Below are 17367 nucleotides of genomic sequence, written 5' to 3' on the forward strand. Positions count from 1 at the left end.
AAGAGTCTCTTATGGTTTGTCTCCCTCTCTGGTTTCATCTTGTTTCATTTTTCCCTCCCTTCCCCTATGATCCTCTGTCTTATTTCTCAAATTCCTCATATCAGTGAGATCATATGATAACTGTCTTTCTCTGATTGACTTATTTCACTTAGCATAATACCCTCTAGTTCCATCCATGTCATTGCAAATGGTAAGATTTCTTTTTTGAAGGCTGCATAATATTCCAGTGTGTATATATGTGTGTGTGTGTGTGTGTGTGTGTGTGTGTGTATGCCACATCTTCTTTATCCATTCATCTGTTGAAGGACATCTAGGCTTTTTCCATAGTTTGGCTATTGTGGACATTGCTGCTATAAACATTGGGGTGCACGTGCCCTTTCAGATCACTACATTTGTATCTTTGTGGTAAATACCCAGTAGTGCAATCGCTGGGTCATAGGGTAGCTCTATTTTCAACTCTTTGAGGAACCTCCATACTGTTTTCCAGAGTGGCTGTACCAGCTTGCATTCCTACCAACAGTGTAGGAGGGTTCCCCTTTCTCCGCATCCTCGCCAACATCTGTCTTTTCCTGACTTGTTAATGTTAGCCATTCTGACTGGTGTGAGGTGGTATCTCATTGAGGTTTTGATTTGTATTTCCCTGATGCTGAGTGATGTTGAGCACTTTTTCATGTGTCTGTTACCCATTTGGATGTCTTCTTTGGAAAAATGTCTGTTCATGTGTTCTGCCCATTTCTTGATTGGATTATTTGTTCTTTGGGTGTTGACTTTGATAAGTTCTTTAGAGATTTTGGATACTAGCCCTTTATCTGATATGTCATTTGCAAATATCTTCTCCCATTCTGTCTGTTGTTTTTTGGTTTTGTTGACTGTTTCCTTTGCTACACATTCGGCAATTTTTAAAAAAGATTTTATTTATTTATTTGACAGAGAGAGACACAGCCAGAGAGGGAACACAAGCAGGGGGAGTGGGAGAGGGAGAAGCAGGCTTCCAGCGGAGCAGGGAGCCCGATGCAGGGCTCGATCCCAGGACCCTGGGATCATGACCTGAGCCGAAGGCAGATGCTTAACAACTGAGCCACCCAGGTGCCCCCATTAGGCAATTTTAAATAAGATTCTGTCTAGGATTAGAAATCAAAAAAAGTGCTCTAGGATAGGTCTGCACTCTCCAGTGTGGCTATTCAGCACTTGAACTGTGGTTAGTTCAAACGGACATATGTTGTAAGCATAAAATATACCTTGGGTTTAAAAAACTTAGAATGAACATGTATACACACACACATATGCATACATCCATACATACACATATGTATCTCGCAATACTTTTATACTGATTAAATGTTGAAATGAAAATATTCTGCATATGTTAAATAACAGAAAATATATTGTTAAAATTAATTTTGCATGTCTCCTTTTACGTCTTAATGTGGTTACTATGAAATTTTAAATTACGCATGTGGAAGGGCTGTGTATTATATTTCTAGTGGACAGCACTGGTAGAGATAATGGGGCTGGAGAGGTACAGGAATTAGTTCTAAGGACCCACAATTGGAGACTTTAGGATCCTGGCATGGCTCTCTGTAGGAATGTAGTAGATCACTTAATTCTTTTCTATTTTCCAGAGGTTTTCCCCTTGCACCACGTAATATAACATGGACCTTCTCCCTGGTGAAAATGATCCCTGAGAGTGAGCTGAAATCTCACTGGTGGATCTAGTACGGGCCTGCAAAACACAAATTTCTTAGGCTCATCTCTAACTAGGTCTTTTTTGGGAGGATCTCAGGTACTTTGCCACCCTGGGAAGCTGAGAGAAAACTTACGCTCTGTTTTGGAAAGTACAGCACTGTAGAGTTACTGCTAGTTTTGCTGCTTGTAGCTAAAAGGTTTGGAGTTGATACCTTCTAGTGACAGATGAGCGTTGATAATGAAAATTATATAATCGCCACTTAACTCGAAAACAAATCAAGGCCATCAAAAGGAAATCTGTTTTTTAAGAAACACTTTCTAATTTATTCAGTACAATAGGGCGTGTCAAAAGGAAATGAGATGATTTTTAGCCATTATTATTTATTTTGCAAGAAGACCTAGATAAATTTTCATCAATGTAACTGTGACCAAGATTGAATGTCATGCAGTGACCTATGAAGGATCAGAATTTATGGTCTCCATCCTCTGCAGAACATAGCTCTTGTAACACGAAAAGAAAACAAACATTTTTAGGCTTAGAATTAGTGAGTTGAACTTTGCTTGCTATTGGCTAGGAGCATTTGGAAATCTATTAAAAGCATTTCATTAACAACTTGGCATTTTGTTTCCTCAAAAGAAATACAGTTTCCAAATTAAAATCAAAGCCCAAAGCCACCACTGTTTGAACTTAGGTAGTGGCAGTTAACGGGTTGTACATCTTAGGCTTAGGGTGCCTTCAAAATAAGATCAGGGCCAACAACAGGCTAAAAAAATAAATATCAAATTGTTATGGAAGTTCTTTGTTTTTCCAGCGTCATGACATTAAAATACGCAGCTATAAGCTCTCTCCCTTACTTTATTTTTCTTGAGTCAACATTGGCCAGGAGAAAGAAGCTGACCCAAATGGGGAGGGGGGGTGTTTAAGAAAATTACTTTATGAGGAATTTACCAAGTTTACCCCCAAAAAGGCAGGGTTAGGGAAAAATGCATTGGCAAACTTCGCTTTGTGACCTAAATAACTAGAGTTCACGGAGGAAGCTGGCTGAGCGAGGATTTCAGGGAGGGCTGTCTGTTATTTGCAGAAAGAACCCTCTTCTGCCAGGCCCCTTGCAAGTTTCCCTGCTGGCAGACTTGGGAGAGCTCTCAAGACTGACGCCTGAAGATGCGGATTTGCTTGGTGGTACAGACACGAAACAAAAGCTTCTGCCACAGATTCTGACAGAGCAGAATAAGAGCACTCAGACTTAAACTGTAAATTACAAACAATCCCTTTTTAAGGACAAAACGAATGCACAGAATGGAAGACCCTGTCAGCCGGAGCGCGAGTAAATCAAGAAGAAGACAAATTGTTCACTCATACCACCGCGGCCAGATTTTTATTGTGCTAACTGTACTGTCATCAGAGAGCTTTTTTCTCTTTGTCAGATAGAAAGAGAAATTAACACGTTGTGATGCTAATAAATATGCCGGGCATCTGATGCGTGCATCTCCTCTGAAAGCCAATCACCTTACGGGATCTGGTTCCCAGCCCCTCCCCCTCCCCCTGGTTGAAAAGTTGTAGCTTAAATACCAATAGTAAGAACATGTGACCCCATCACTCCCAGAGCTACCTTTTTTTTTCCTGCAGTCAATTTCATAATTACATCGCTCCGCCTCTCCGCTCAGCACTTCCTTCCCCCTCTCTGTCCTCTCTCCCCCACCCCCAGCAATGAATCATCATGCATTTAAAGAGACTTAGATGACCCAGTGTGAACTTTACTGGCATCCTGTACATTCTTATGCCAAAAAAAGGGAGTCGCTGTATGACAGAATCCTGGCCAGAGCCCGATGCAGATGTCAGGGGCAACAAGCTAGGGTACTTATCTGGGGAGATCAGTGAGGAGTTAATTTTCCTAGATCATGGTGGTGATTCAGAAATGCCTATCTTAGTTCACCATCGGGTTTTTCAGAACCCAGTTCAGTCCTTGATGCAGAAAGGAATATATCAGAGAAAAAATGTTGGCAGATCTCCTTATGCAATCAGGGCAGAGGAATTTATACCACATTCAGCCCTTTGATTTCTCCAGATCTGGCTGAGGGTGGGGTTTCCATATTTGTGCTTTGGCAAATGTGTCCAGCAATTAACTCCTCCCTCTATATGCTCCTAGTGTTCTTCCAGGTTATCGGGTGTTTCTTTTTGCATTTATTAAAACCAAAAACATTTCCCCCCTTCATTTTTAAATACTGTTTCTGAGTAATGCAGATTGAGTCGACAATATCAGCATTGCCTTTAAAGGCTTTTCACCCTGCTTGCAGAGGTAAAGAGTTTATCCCTGAAATAACACTGTGCTTTTGCATGTGCTTTTCTGTCTGTATGGGAAACCCTCTCTCCCCCCAGCACCCCTTCTTTGCATGGTGACTTATCCTTATACCCTGAGATTCTGCTCAAGCATCAACACTTCTGTGAAGTCTTTCCTGATGATCACAAGAGTCTGTGCTCTGCCCAATGTGTGAGTCAGAGAAGTGCTATTTTCTTATTCTTTTTATTTATACAATATTTTTTTAAAACTCTGACAGAAAAAAAAAAAAAATCAGGGCCATCAGCACAGATGGAAAGAGTATCCTAAGTGAGAGCGTCTCTTATCAGAACACTTCCTGTTACTCCCCAAACCATCTGACCTCTGCTTCTCATTTCAGCATGCAACTGTTTTCCTTTTGTTCATGACTCCACTTCAGTGACTCATCCCACAGGTCATTTCTTCGTGTGAGTTCCCATTGCCCTCTGATGTAGGTTGAATCGCATCCCCCCAAAAAAGATGTACTGAAGTCCTAAGCCCAGTATCTGTTGAGTGTGACTTTCTTTGCAAATAGGGTCTTTGCAGATGTCATTAGTTGAAATGAGGTCTTCCTGGGTTAGGGTGGTCCCTGTAACCAATACTACTGCTGTCCTCTTAAGAAGAGGAGGAGGAACACAGAGACACGGAGTGGATGCAGAGAAGAAGGCCAAGCAAAGACAGAGGCAGAGACTGGTGTTAGGTCCACTGCCATAAGCCAAGCAAAGGCATGAATCGCCAGCAACCACTGGAAGCTAGATGAAGCGAGGAAGGATTCTTCCCTAGAGCCCCGGGGGGAGCACGGACCTGCTGACACCTTGAGTTTGGACACCTAGCTTCAAGAATTGTGAAAGAATAAATTTCTCTTGTTTCAGACCACCCAGTTTGTGGTCATTTGTTACAGCAGCCCTGGGAAACTGATACAACCTCTTTATGAGATCCGTGATTCCAGATCTTTTGTGTTCTTCTTTTTTTCTCTTTATTTACCCATTCAGTCTGATCTCTTTCCTCTATAGACACACATAGGTCATCAGTTCCAGAGGTGTGGTTGGTCTTTTACTAATGACAGTACCAAATACACAAAAGGTCCAATGGAATAGGAAAGTTGTCAAGAGCATTCCAGAACCACCTCCCCATCATCCCGGAGAAGGCTGCCTTTTGGCCCCAGGAACCGGGGAGGGGGGGCAGAGGTCTGAGGGAGCCCCTTGTGCTCCCCACTTGGCCTCAGCTCAAAAGTCCTCCACAGACTCCCTCAGCTCCCTCCGCCGGATTCCAGAAGGTACCAGCAGCATCCCTCTTCAGAAGTAGTATTTCAGTGTGTGGAACAGGGTGAGGAAAAAGGCTAAAAAAACCACATTAATTGTTTGGCAATAAGTAAATACAACTAAATCACTGCTGCTTGTTGTTTTTTTTTTAATGTTCATTTGAGTGTTGTAAAAGTGCTTATAAAAAGCTCAGTCTTTCTTTCTTTCTTTTTTTTTAAAGATTTTATTTATTTATTTGAGAGAGAGAGAATGAGAGACAGAGAGCATGAGAGGGAGGAGGGTCAGAGGGAGAAGCAGACTCCCCGCTGAGCAGGGAGCCCGATGCAGGACTCGATCCGGGACTCCAGGATCATGACCTGAGCCGAAGGCAGTCGCCCAACCAACTGAGCCACCCAGGCGCCCAAAAAGCTCAGTCTTTCTGATTTACACTCAAGCCCAGAATCGTGAGGTATCTATTCTCAGACTCACAATGGGATGTATACCACAGGTCTTGCATACAAACCTCAGTAAATGGTAACTCCATTCTTCCAATGGTTTGGGTCAAAAAGCATCTCGACTCCTCTCTTTCTTTCATTGCCCACGTCCAATCCGCCCCCCAAATCCAAACAGCTCTACCTTCAGAGTATATCCAGAGTCTGACCATTTCTCCCCACTTGGGTTGCCATCATCAAAGCTAAAGCACTACCATCCTTCATTAAGATTATTGCACCAGTCTCCTAAATTGTCTCTCTGCTTCTGCCATTAGCAGGTGGTTGTCTGCGTCAGGTGATGCCTCGACTCTGCTCAGAAGCATCAATGGCTTTACTCCCCTTGGAGTCAAAGTCAAAGTCCTCCCATGGCCCACAAAGCCCCCACACAGTCAGGACGCCCTCAATCTTTCAGATCCCATATCCTATCACTCTCTCCTTGCTCCCAGGGCTCCAGCCTCACTTTAATTTTTGCTCGTTCTCAGACAAGCTAGGTACTCTCTTGCCCCGGGGCCTTTCTGCTTGCTGGTCCCCCTGCTTGGAATGCTTTTCCTTGACTATCCAAGGCTCAGTTCTTCATCTTCCTCAGTCTTTTTTTTTCTTAAAACAAACAAACAAACAAAAACCTACCCGAGAAGCATAATGTGACTCCCCTCCTTAAAAGTATACCCTCTGACTTTCCTGATCCATTTTGCCCTGCTCTATTATTCCATAAATGCATTACCTTAGAACATTCTGCGTCATTTCCTTTTTTTTATTTTTTTATTTTTGTTTATTGTCAGGAGAGCAGGGGTTTTTCTCTAATTCACTGATAAACCCCAAGTGCCTAGAACATGATAGATACCCATTAAAGATGCATCAACCGTTAAATGAATTAGTGAATCAATAATATTTTTCCAGACCTACTATGTACAAAGCCTTATAAGGCCCAACACATCAATGATCTCATTAGAAGCTAATCCAAAACAAATGCATCTTATCCGAGCGATGGAGCATATACTATTTACTAGATCTTTGACTTAATTATACCTGCTATAACTAATAAAGCTAAATTTCACAATCCGGCTCAGGTTCATGAAGAACTTTTAAAACACAAAATTCAAAAACAGAGTTGAAGAGAATGTATGAGCCTGACAGCAAGTTTTGAGATAAATGGGACCATAGCTATGGTTTCTAATAATCATAATAAAAGCTACCATTTATCAAGCTCTTACTCTGTGCCAGGCAACATGGTAAGAGTTTTGTAAATCTCATCTCCTTTAGTCCCACAAGAATACACTGAGGTAAAGATCATGATCCCCATTTCTTAGGTGATTAAACTGAGACTTGGAGTTTAAAGGTCCTGCCCAGGGTCCCAGGTCACCCAGCACCATTTCAAGTTGAAGTTACCCACCTATGCAGCCTGAGAATTTTTAACAAATCGTTACCTGAATGAAATAGGCCAGTCATAATACTGCTTCACAGTTTTTTGGCTAAGGCAACACTTTTAATACCCACCTCTATTTATTAGATTTCATTTTTGAGCAAATAATATGTGCATCTCAGAAATTAAAGCGAGTGATTTTTGTTGAGAATTGAGCATTCCTGCATTAACCAAAAGGCTTCAAGTCAACCTAACTAGTTAACAAAGCTCTACTTTTTCTCGACTAGCAAAGCTATACGCCAGCTTATGATTTTTGCCTCTGCTACCACATGGTTGCAAATGGCTTTCACTTGAAGTCCAAGGTCACATCCCTTGGACCCTTTCCTATTAGAAATGTTGGCTCCCATCTGGCACATCTCATCATGGTAAGGATTAAGTAGACTGTAAAGGGCCAACGTGAATTCCCAAGCTTAATTTAAGGACTTGACTTCCATTCAGTTAGCCTGTGCTTGACTCCTCCTGTTCCTCCCTGGAGCTTCCTGGAGTCCACTGTGCCCAGCACTCAAGTGTAGAATCTGAAAGTAACCTGGCCGTAAAAAAAGATGTGCAAAACAATATAACCTCTTCACAGACTCATTCCACTTTATATGCAAAGGAAATGATCCTAGAGCCCGAAATCGTCCCAGAGTTAACACTCTGGAGGATTTTGAAAGAGAGGAAGAAGAAGAAGAAGAAGAAAGAGAAGGAGAAGGAGAAGAAGGAGAAAGCCCTGTGTTTGCAATGATGTGAAGAGAGAACTCTGCTCTCTGAGCATGGAAGGAAGTAAGAAGACCCTATTTGTGGCTTCAGTAGAGGAAAAGAAAAAAGCCCCGCAAGGAAACTACCAACAGATGGTAAATACATTTTTAATTCTTCTGTCTTACTGTGTGGACTTGTGCACATTTGTCCTGCTGTGTTAGGCTCCCGAAATAGCTAGCCATGGAATTGCAGAACAGTTCTGTTGCAATTTGAGATTTAGGAAACCATGCTGGCTGACAAAACAGGAAGGGCTCCTAGTAGGATGGAGTGGATTTGCTTCCCTGTTTGCAGCTCCTCATGGTGGCATCCACTGTCGTTCCAAGTGCGGGAAAATTCTCTCCTTTGTCAGGTATCATGGATGATGCTGTAAACTTGCTATTTCAAATTGTCCTCCGAGCTCTAGTTACAGTGATTAAATGTTGACGCTATCCCGATGATAACTCTCAAAGGTTAAAAGGAGTAAGATCCAGGTATTTACGGATGCTCAGTCCTCCAGGGAGCGACCCAAATATATATGGCAGCCCAGAGTTCCATACCCAGCCTTACTTTTCACTTTGATATTATAATGTTCCCATAGAACATCAGGGGGATTCCAGTGCCCAAAGAAGGACCAGTTATGATAACGGATTGCTCTAAAAGGAACTAAGGAGATGAGATGCCCATTCAGTTAACTCTGCATCTGAGAAGGGACCTGACACCGGTACCAGCAACGAGTTAGGTTTCCAATCCCAACACCGCCTCTCAGTGCGTGTGCAAGAAAGAAAAAGTCTTGGTGAATCCAACTGGATGTAGAATAATGGGGAGAGAGTGGTCTATTACTTAATCATAGTCTAGAAATATAACTTATACAATACCATATTATTAGAACTGGAAGGATCCTTACAGAATCTAGTTCAATTTTTTCATTTTATAGACAGGAATCTGGGCCAAAGAATTGCAGGAAATTGGCAAAGATTATGCAACTAGTTGGTGGCAAATTCAGTACTGGAACCTGAGACATCTATTTCTCAGTTCAATGCTTGTTCTACTTGAGCACCCACAGAAGGTGGACATTTCTATGACAAGCAAAATCCAATTCTAAAAGACCTTTCTCATGGTAATCCTCACTCGTGGGTTCTTAAAAAGCAAGATGATGGGATCTCTGGTCTATGAATGTTTGAGAAACTAGTTGATATTCTTTCTAGGGAAGGTTTCAAGCTGAAATATATTTGTTAATTTCTGTCCTAAACTCCTGTGGATTGTGTCGAGATTATATAGCTATCACACGATTTGGCACAGCTGGGATCCTCTTTTTATGAAATAGCAGGGAAGATTGGTAGATAGGGATTAAAAAGCATTGGCAAAAGAGAACAATAACTTTCTACCCAGTGCCTTCCCAGTCTAAGAATCTCTCCTAGCCTCAATTGGAGAGAGGGGTGGGAGGTGGGGGGAGGGGACGAGGGTAGGAAAGGGGATTTTTATCTCCCTTAGTGAAAGAAAGGATAAAAAGCACTTTAGCACTGCTCAATTTAATGCAATCTTGATTTCACATGGTTTAAATTTCTACAAAATTAGCTATATTCTTATTAAAAATGACTTATACGTTCATAGGTATTTTTTCCAATGGGTACCTATGTAGTTCACTAATAAAAACGAGTCTCAATCAGCTATTTAAGAAATGTTATCCTTTCCTGTTTTTTTTTTTTTTTTTAGAAAGTTAATCAGTAAACTCTTCAATAGCTAGTTTAGCAACAAGGTCTCCTAAATTTTGCAATTCTATTCAGCATTTTTGACCTGTTGCTTTTCGCACGTGATTTCAGCCATGTTTTATTTTATTTGGGGGGTGGAAAATTTTTTACCTGTTGTGTTTAAACACAGCATTCTTTGTTTTGAGACTCAATTTGACCATTTTGAGTATTCTTGCTAAATTTGCTGGCATGTCCACGGTCTACAGACAGATTTGTGTGGGGGGGAGGGCAGAATTTCTTCAGTGAATTATTTTGAGGAGAATAGTCATGAAGGCACACCTTAAGTGGTTTTATTCCTGTGATCCAAATTTTATTTTCTAGCTAATATCACTAGGGACATTTGAAGCTTTAATAATTACATCTCAAGGCCTAAAGAAAAAAAAAAGAAGAAAAATTATGTTTACTATGCATTCACACACAGCATTTCAGAGTTACCATCAGAGAGCCTGTTTGGCCACTTTAAAAAAATAGGTTGATATCAAGATTCCATTTTAAGAGTTCAAACTTAGCTGACAGTTTGTTCTTAAAAAAAAGAAAAAAGAGAAAGGACAAAGTCCCAAAAGCTAGATTTAAGCAATTGTTTTTGTGGAAGGGTTTAGCGTTGCTTATTTGAAAGAGTAAAAAAATATAAGGTATTGATTTTACCTTTCCTTTTGGAGGACAGTTTTAGGATTTTTTTCCTCTAGAAAGTTTTGAGGCTATGATTCATGCTAAAAGTGCCGTGTTCCATTATGTACCAACACAGCTTTGAAGTTGTCCCTGCTTCTAGGTCAAGGGCTCCCCCTGTGGCTACATGCCAGTTTCATCCTTGGACTCTCATGATCCTCCGAAACAAATCAACTTTCCAGTAAAATCCTGTGGTAGCTCTATTGTACATAAAAGTGTGCAGCCTGGGGACAGGATACTGCTTTGCATTTTAGGTGGACAAGAAGGGAGAGAAAACATCCATTCTCACCAAAAGACGATTCCCAGAGGAGTCATTACTGCAGAAACCAGACGGCAGCTCACAGGTATCCCACTCACTCTGTCTACAATCTTTCTAACTCCAAAGCTTGTTATTTGTGTGGCAACAACAAAAATACAAATGGCGGTAAAGCGTTCTAAGCCATGTGTGGTCCTGGTCAGTACGTATCCCACGAGTTGAAACAGTAATGAGCAGCTCAGCTCCTTTCGGTCAGTATCTCTTCCTTGTGGCAAGAAAAGGAGGCGGGGGGGGGGGGGGGAATGAACAAGTTACTGTTACACATCACAACATGGATGAAGCTCACAATGATGAAAAATAAACACGAGGCAAAACACAAAATCATGTATACTGGATCGTTCCATTTGTAGAACGCTCAAAAACACACAAAACTCAATCTATTGTGTTGGGACAAAGTATGATGGTTTACCTTTGATGAGGAGGAGGGAGGATGGTGATCAGAAGGAAGCAGGGAGATGGCTTCAGGAGTGCTAGAAAGTTCTCTCCCTTGACCTGGGTGGTGCATACAGAGGTGTGTTCACTTTGTGACAATTCATTAAGCCATTGAGTTGTGATCTGTGTGCTCTTCCTCTGAGTGATTTACTTCAATTTAAGATTTTTAAAAATAATATCCCATTGGGAAAGATAATTTTAAGAACTATTAGAATAGTATTTTGTCTAATTAAACCATTTTGCCTAATTAAAGATATATAGATATGTATTACAGAGGAAAAATAGAAAATTCAGATAAGCTAAAGGAAAAAATTACATGAAGCTTGAGGGTAGGGCAACGGGAACGCTCATACACTGCTACAGGGACTGTCAGGAGCTATGGTTGTTCTTGGGTAACTGTTCGGCATTATCTATGAAAGTTAGAGATATGCATCTGGTGACCCAGATTTCTACCCATGGGTAGACACCCAACAGCAATGTGTGCGTGTGAACACCAGAAGAATAGCAACTCTCTATTCGTGATAGCCCCAAACTGAAAACAAGCCAAATTGTCCATCGACAGTCGAGTGGACAAATAAAGTGTGCATATCCAGCCTTGGAATATCAAACAGCATTGAAAATTGGTGAACCATAGTACCCTCAGCAACAGGGATGAAACTGAGAAATCTAATGTTCAGGGATAGAAGCCAGAGGCAAAAAACGCTATGCTCCCATTTACTTAAAGTTCAAAAAACAGTAAAAGACATAGTGATATAACTTTATAGTATTCAGTGACATAGACTTAGCTGGTAAAACTAAAGAAAAGACAAAAAAGAGATTATTATAAATGTAAGGGCAACAGTGACCTCTTGGGGAGAGGGTGGGTTGAGATTGGAAAGAGATGGATAGAGGGCTTCCAGGCCATGTTCTATTTTTTTTTTTTTAAGATTTTTGTTTATTTATGAGAGGGAGAGAGAGAGATAGCACAAGCAGGGGGCGGGTCAGAGAGAGAGGAAGAAGCAGTTTCCGCACTGAGTGCAGAGCCCACGGAGGGCCCACACGGTGGGGGGGGGGGGGGGGGGGAGGGGGTTGATGCCATCTGGATCCCAGGACCCAGAGATCATGACCTGAGCCGAAGTCAGGCATTTAACCGACTGAGCCACCCAGGCGCCCCCGCCATGTTCTATTTCTTAACCTGAGTAGCAGTTATGTGAGTGTTCACTTTACAAGAATTTATTAAATGAAACTTTTATATATGGTGCACTTTCCCAAATGTGTTATATTTCACAATAAAAAAGATATAAAAGTCACATGAAACCCAATTACTCAGAGACAGTTAATAATTTAACACCTTGATATGTGTACTGCCAGGCCTTCTTTCATGCAATATATACCTTTTTTTCCCCCATTGCTTTGTAGGCTTTAATTTTTTTTTTCTTTAATGATATGACCTTCCAGAAGAATTCCTCTTCAAGTTGTTTTTTTTTTTCCGCTTTCCATTTAATTTTAACTAAGAGTAAATATCATACAAGCTTTATGCCCCTATGGAAGCCTAAAGCCATGGAGTGGCTTTCAGGAAATTAGGTTGCTTTAGCCTAAGCTACATTGATTCATAAACCAATCTGCAGGATTTTGCTATAGCTCATGGGAGACTTTTCCTTCTCTGTTAATAATGCGGCTGCTTCAAAAGGGAAAAGCCTCTCTCCACCTCTTCACAGTGCTATCTTTTCAAAAGGAAAGGCGAGGCAATGAGGGGGAAAGGCCAGTGAGGGAGTGGTCAGGAGGCTTGAGGCAGAGGAGGGGTCATCCTAAAACTTAACCACAAAACACATCCTGCTGAGCCTGGCCTAGGCAACATTAGGAAGTAGATTGTCAAAATGACCTAGGGTGTTTTTGTCTGGGCACCTGGGTGGCTCAGTCGGTTAAGCATCTGCCTTGGACTCAGGTCATGATCCCAGCGTCTTAGGATCGAGTCCCGCATCTGGCTCCCTGCTCAGCGGGGAGTCTGCTTCTCCCTCCCCTCTGCCTGCCAGCCTATCTGCCTACTTGTGATATCTCTCTCTTTGTCAAATAAATAAATAAAATCTTTTAAAAAATAAACAAGGCTTTCCCAACTCACTCCCTTTCTTTCCCTGTGGAGCACAAACGGCTTCCGTAGCTCCATCACGCTAACACCGCCCGCTACAAAGCTCTAAAATCTGTAACTGCTCAGTTTCGAATACTTACCAGTAATGGCAATTTGCATTTGTATAGTGTTCGCCATTCCGTTAAGCACTTTCACATATGATCTTGTACAATTGCAATAGCCAATCCTCCAAGGAGAGCTGGGAAGCTAATAACACCACCATTTCGCAGGTGGAAACACTCTGCGAGAGCTTGAGTAACCAGCCCCACATTATAGGATTAGTTTTCAGCGTAAGCCAGGAATAGTGACCCCTTACTGCTGTAAGTGGAAACACATTCAGTGTATACTACATACAGATATATGGTCAGAGAATAGGAATATCAAATAAATGTGTGAGAGCATTCTGATTTTTTAAAAAATATTTTAGGGACGCCTGAGTGGCTCGGTCGGTTAAATGTCTGCCTTCGGTTCGGGTCATGATCCCAGGGTCCTGGGATCGAGTCCTGCATCAGGCTCCCTGCTCAGCGGGGAGCCTTCTTCTCCCTCCCCCTGCTGCTCTCCCTGCTTGTGCTTTCCCTCTCTCTCCCTCTCTCTCTGATAAATAAAATCTTTAAAAAAAAAATAAAATATCTTTTAGTGGATATTTCTTTTTTCAAAGCACTTGGGTTTTTTTGGCTTATTTTTCATCACAAAATAAGTATATACTAGGTGTAAAACTCAAAAGAGCACAAATAAAATCGAAATCACTTAGGATCACGTTAAATAGAGCTAGCTACTCACCATCTTAATAACTGAACAGATTAAGTCTTGAGCTCTTGTAGAGTGAAAACTCCCCTCCCACACCAGTTCTTTCCCCCACCCCCCACACACACTATATTCTTTATCTGCAAAATTTTCTGAGCTATTCTTGGCCATTTGCTTTCTTATTTAAATTTTAGAATTGGGTTTTACTAAAACTCTATTGAGGTTTCTACTGGATGTGCATTATTTTTATAGAGGAATTTGAGTAGAGTTAAAATTTTTACTGCATTGCTTCCTTTCTTTCGTAAGCACCATATAGTTCTCCTTAATTTGTGCCCATTTCTACGACTTTTGAAAAATATGGCACGCTTCAAGAGTTTGTGTGTCAACTCTGCGCAGGGGCCGTGATAATCTTCTCTGTACTGTTCTAATTTTCGTGTGTGTGCTGTGGAAGTGAGCCCTCAGAAGGTAGTTCTTCACTGTTGGAGGATATCAGGGGGAAAGAGAAGAGGTCACATGTTCTTTACAATCTACAGAAAACAGTAACTGAGAAAGACATTAATGTGGATTAATGGTGTCTATCAAACATAAAAGTATTTTGCTGTGTGCTGAGAATGGGAACAATGTCTTTGGCTTTTCTTATCTTGGCCCTTCCATTATCCAAACCAAAGCTCTTGTCCTGTGGGTGGTCTTGACAGAGGAAATGCACTAGGACAAACGGGTTATGGGGATGGGGGGAGGAAGAAAAGAGAAGGAAAAGAAGATGGTCAGCCTTGAGGATGAGGAGGGCTGGGGCAGGTGAGGCAGGTATTGAGCAGTGGTGGGTAGGGAAGGGATTAACAGCAAGTTTGGACTCTCTGAGTTTTGCTACTCCAGCAAACCAGCAGCATCCCTTGGGATCTTGTCAGAAGCTCAGACTATGGGCCCCAATCATACCTATCCAATCAGAATCTGCATTTTTACAAGATCCCAGGTACTTCTTATGCACGTGTAAGTTCCAGGAGCTCCAAGTTGCCCCCAACCAGTCGGAGCCAGTCTTGATCAGTGTCATCAGCCTGAGACCTATTAATAGACGGAACGGGTTTGGTTGCCTAGAGACCTGGAAATCTGGTTCCTGGTGTAGACTCGGAGTCTCCAAGTTCTTTTATCACTGTGGCCAAAGTCTTGTGACCTCAGTCGGCCTCAGTTTCTCTGCTAAGCATGTTAGTTCTCTGCAGCGGCTGGATCCTTGCCCTGGACCCCTGCTGCCTCTGCTCAGGTCCTAATGCTCGGCCAAACCCTTGCGCTCCCCCTTCCCTTCAGAAGCAGGCTGTGATTTCCTACTCTTTCCACTGTTTCTGGCTGGGGGGGGCCTGCTGTGACTGGACCAATCACCTGGAACGGTGCCTGATTTTGAGTATTGTCCCCTGGCCTTCTTCCAGAACTGTGTTCTGCTGGCAGGGAGGACTCACTGCGATATCCAAACAGCCTGGCCCAATCGGAGCTAGTCATGCCCTTTGACTGACGCTCACTGGCCTGCCTGGTTGCCCCCTGGGGATGGGCCAGCTTCTGAAGACAGGCTCTGGCCCCTGCACCCCATTGGATTGTGGCTACTTCTCCCTTCCCATGGCCTGTACTGATGTGCTCACAACCTGTCACAAAGAGGAGGCAGCCAGCAGGGACCGAGGGAAGCTTCAGTTCCTTCTCTCTCTCTTAGCATTTCTGACTCTAGGGCTCCATGGGCCTGCTTCCGGATGGACCTTGAAATTCCCAACAGTGCCCTTGGAGCCTGTTAGGTAACAGGTATTCTAAAAGTCCTAGAAGACTACTGAGTACAAACAGGCTCAGTGGTTTTGTATCCCTTGCACTTCTGGCCCTTTCTCCCAAGTGGAGAAAAAATCTTCTTTGCTGCCTGACTCACTTTATAAAAAGAGGCCAAGCCATAGAGAAGCTCAATAATGTCTCTGGTTACCATATCACCATTTTACTTTGAGGGTATTATACCTCCTGCCACGCTCAGTTTATGGTGGAACATTATACAATGCGTATCACACCTGCTACCGTCTTTTAAACCAGCACAAAATGTCATGAAGTTCAAAACAATCCTGTTGGCTGTCAGTTACAGAGCTCCTGGGTGGCTCAGTTGTTAAGCGTCTGCCTTCGGCTCAGGTCATGATCCCAGAGTCCTGGGCTCGAGTCCCGCATCGGGCTCCCTGCTCCATGGGAAGCCTGCTTCTCCCTCTCTCACTCCCCCTGCTCATGTTCCCTCTCTCGCTGTGTCTCTCTCTGTGTCAAATAAATAAATAAAATCTTCAAAAAAAATTTTTTTTTTCAAAAAACAGTACTCTCCATTAATTAGTAATAGAGCACGGGCTGTGTCTTTAAGACTGTTGCATCATCTCAATTCCAAAGAACTATTCTTATGGTGATTTAAAAAAGAAGAAGAAGGCAAAGAAAGAAAACAGGAAGAAGTGTGGCAGCACCCACAGGAGCTAAGAAATGCTGTGGGTGTTGTTTCCATTATTTACATACACAACACTTTCACAAGACTCCAAATGTCTTACAAAGAAAATACAATACAAATTGCAATAAAGATGCAGTAACACAGTAAGGCATAAGGAAAACAATTATCCAAAGGAAGGTTTAAATTTGGCATAAATTGTTTGCCCAGAAGGAATGGATGAGTGTCCACTGACCCCATCCCATTTGCACCTGCAAAGGTAGGCAGGTACCTGGTGGCGTTTGCCATGTTCGGAAAAGAAGTTACACATAAAATAGTGGTAAAAGTAGTCATAAAAAATGTCTAAAACCATTTTGAGTAAGAAATACCTGCTGTTGAATAAAGTCACTCGAAGTCTCTAAAGTTGCATCACAAGGTTGTGAACTTAGCCAGGATGGGTAAATATGTGAATTTCCAGAAGGCGCTCTTGGCCAAGCAAAATCAGAGGTCCGAGGAAGAAGTTACTCAAGACTAGAAAAAAATAAATGGATAGTAAATGGAATATATATAAGCATTCACTAGTCATTGCACCTTGCTAAAGGGCCACACTTTCTCGGGATAGATTTTAGTTGATAAATCATGAAGAAACTGTATTTGAAGTTTGTGTTAAAATAACAACAACAACCCAGTTTTAATAGATCTCATGAAGTTGCTCTCAGGGGCATGCCCGCTGTAATGTCGTTATTTGAGCAAGGTTCCAAGCAACAGCTTCAACTTTTGGAGAAAGGAAAATCCAGTACAGGGGGAAGAATACGCCCAGGAAAAATTTCTAAAATGTTGCAGAGGCTTAAAAATGGATGATTATATCGAACAACACATCACTACTAGTGCTATGATAACTTTAGTATGTGTAGTTATAGTCAAACCACTCAGAATTACAATGTCATTTGTCTTCTTTGTACCTCTTTTGTTTTCACAAGTCACATGGCAAAATCAACAAATACTACATCATCCTGCTCACAATTCAGCTGTGGAAAAAGCATCCGCTCGCTCATGTCAAGGGTAGCTATT

General features: G+C 42.0%; 1 non-coding gene across 1 annotated transcript; it reads right to left on the minus strand.

Annotated features, from left to right (window-relative positions):
- Nucleotides 1-14231: 14231 nt before the first annotated feature.
- On the minus strand, nucleotides 14232-14338 carry LOC116645061. Its single transcript, XR_004301889.1, has one exon. It is a non-coding gene; the product is annotated as a U6 spliceosomal RNA (small nuclear RNA).
- Nucleotides 14339-17367: the final 3029 nt, after the last annotated feature.

The sequence above is a fragment of the Phoca vitulina genome, unplaced genomic scaffold (genome assembly GCF_004348235.1).
Source record: "Phoca vitulina isolate PV1807 unplaced genomic scaffold, GSC_HSeal_1.0 scaffold31, whole genome shotgun sequence".
Classification (NCBI taxonomy): Eukaryota; Metazoa; Chordata; class Mammalia; order Carnivora; family Phocidae; genus Phoca; species Phoca vitulina.